General features: G+C 47.6%; 1 protein-coding gene across 1 annotated transcript in view; it reads right to left on the reverse strand.

Annotated features, from left to right (window-relative positions):
* Positions 1 to 1,314: 1,314 nt before the first annotated feature.
* The window catches only part of TXNL4A (thioredoxin-like 4A), a 17,534-nt gene continuing 16,176 nt past the window's right edge, over positions 1,315 to 2,672 (reverse strand). Inside the window, exon 4 of the mRNA XM_011934368.1 lies at positions 1,315 to 1,386. The gene's annotated coding sequence lies outside the window, so the exon portion shown is untranslated. The remainder of the gene's footprint in view (positions 1,387 to 2,672) is intronic.

Consider the following 2,672-nt stretch of genomic DNA (forward strand, 5'->3'; position numbering starts at 1 on the left):
GAGGGTGGGGCCCTCATCCAACAGGATTCGTCTTTCTGAGAAGACAGGCCAAGGGGCTCACCTGCTCTCCCCGTGCCTGCACCAGAGAAGGCGGCCATCGGCAAGCCAAGGAGAGCCCTCCCCAGAAATCACACGGACAGGCGCCTTGATCTGGGACTTCCAGAAAACAGAACTGTGAAAAGACAAGTTTCTGTTGTTTAAACCAACCAATCTGAAGTCTTGTTAATGGCAGTCCTGGACAGACTAATACAATATGCAACACATTTACAATAAATACACAATAAACACACAATAAACTTACAAATGTGGGATGTAATTGTTTTATCTTTTTCTGATAACAGCCAATAAAGCTGTTATCAACAAGAGACATAACTCACACATCATCCACCAATTACGCCATTGACAGAACTGTACCATTACCACCATCTTAGGGCACTTGTTCTGCCTGCTCTGCTGATGTAAGTACGTTTTCGTTATGTCAAAGCTGAAACTGCCCATTAGCTGTCCCCTCCTATTTCCCCCTCCCTCCCAGTCTTAAGCAACCACTCAACTGTCTCTATGGATTTGCCTATTCTAGAAATTCCATATAAATGGAATTGCACAATATATAGTAACTGGCTTTTCACTTAACAGAATGATTTCAATGTTCACGCACGTTGTAGCATGTGTCAGTACTTCATTCTGTTTACGACCAAATAATATTCCGTTCTACGGATGGACATTTTGTTTAACCATTCATTCATCTGTTGAGGGACACTCGGTTTCCACATTTTGGCTTCTGTGTACGAGTTTCTGTGTGGACACACGCGTTCAGTTCTCCTGGGTATGAAACTGCTGGGTCAAATGGTAACACCATGTTTATCTTTTCTTTTTTTTGAGACAGGGTCTTGCTCAGTTGCCCAGGCTGGAGTGCAGTGGCACAACCATGGCTCACTGCAGCCTTGACCTTCTGGGTTTAAGTGATCCTCCTGCCTCAGCCTCCCAAGTAGCTAGGACCACAGGCAGGTACCACCATGCCCAGCTGTTTTGTAGTTTTTGTAGAGACAGGATCTCACCAGGTTGCCCAGGCCCGTCGTGAACTCCTGGGCTCAAGCAATCTGTCTGCCTCAGCCTTCCAAAGTGCTGGGATTACAGGCTTGAGACACCTGCACCCGGTCTGTTTAACTTTTTGACGACCGACCTGCCTGTGTTACCACTTTCCCACCAGCAGTGTGTGAGGGCTCCAATTTCTCCACATCCTTGCAAACGCCTATTGTGATCTACTTTTTGTATCTAGCCCAACTTGTGGGTGCGAAGTGGCGTCTCACTGTGGTTTTGACTTGCACTTCCTTAACAAGCAGTGATGTTGTCTTTCTGTGTGCTTCCTGGCCGTCTGTTTCACCTGCTCTGGAGGAATACCCGGAGTATAATACTGAGTGTCTGTTACATGCCAGGTACTCGAGGTCACATCCATGTTCTCCCTAGCCCCTCACTCTAATATGGTGTTAACACTCTCCTACTTTATACATGGAAAAATCAGCACGTGGGAGATTAAACTAGAGATACGCATTTGAATTTTAAATCCATTTAAAAAGCACACACTCATTTGTAGTGTATGGAAAAAATGTGCTTCATTCTGTAAGTAACCTCCTGTTTTCACAACAGCAATCAACCTCCCGACAGCAGTGAGCCCTGTGCACCACTCCCGTGCCCCGCAGGCACCATGTGCTTCCGTGTTCACATCTGTGTGCAGGGCAGACACTATTATCCGCTTTTACCAAGGAGAAAATGGAAGCTCAGAGAAGGTGCCCAAGGTCACCTGGTGGGGCAGAGCCTGGGTCTGAGGTCAGAGGGCCCAGGGTGTGCTCAGGTGCCCCCATCCCTGCCCTTCCTCACTTTCACTTCAGAGCGTGAGTGTGCTGAGACGGGACATGAAGCTCCCAACCAACCATCCACATTGCCAGGAGAGAGGGCAAGAGAAACCTGAGACTGTAACACGGACATTTTCTCTTTTCTTTTTGTGAGACGGGGTCTTGCTCTGTTGCCCAGGCTGGAGTGCAGTGGCATGATCTCGGCTCACTGAAACCTCCACTTCCTGGGTTCAAACAATTCTCCTGCCTCAGTCTTCCAAGTAGCTGGGATTACAGGTGTGAGCCACTGTGCCCGGCCAATAAGGAAATTTTCTAACTATATGAACTGAAGGGCCATGGCTTCTACGGAAAATATGTTTACATCAAATACAATCTTGCGAAGAATAAAAAATAGCTCCTCTATTCCTTACAGGGAAGGCTCTAAACAGTATTTTATTGTACTGTTTTTATAACCACAGTAAGAGTAAGCCTTTGGGTTCTGCCATGGACTGAACTGTGTAACCCCAAAATTTATATATTGAAGTCCTAACCCTCAGCACCTCAGACTGTGACTTTTGTAGACATAAGATCCTTGCAAATGTAATCAGTTGAGGCCACGCTGGAGCAGGGCGGGCCCCAATCCAACACAGATGGTGTCACTACGAAAAGGGGAAATTTTGGAGACCAGCACCCACACAGGGAGGACACAGGTGAAGGCAGAGACGGGGAGAAGTATCCACAAACCAAGGAACTGACAAGACCACCACAGGCCCCCAGAAGCCAGGGAGAGGCCTGAGCAGATTCCCCTCACGGCCTCAGTAGTAACCCACCCTGCGACGCCCG

This window comes from Colobus angolensis, unplaced genomic scaffold, assembly GCF_000951035.1.
Source record: "Colobus angolensis palliatus isolate OR3802 unplaced genomic scaffold, Cang.pa_1.0 Scaffold135, whole genome shotgun sequence".
In the NCBI taxonomy this organism is placed as follows: domain Eukaryota; kingdom Metazoa; phylum Chordata; class Mammalia; order Primates; family Cercopithecidae; genus Colobus; species Colobus angolensis.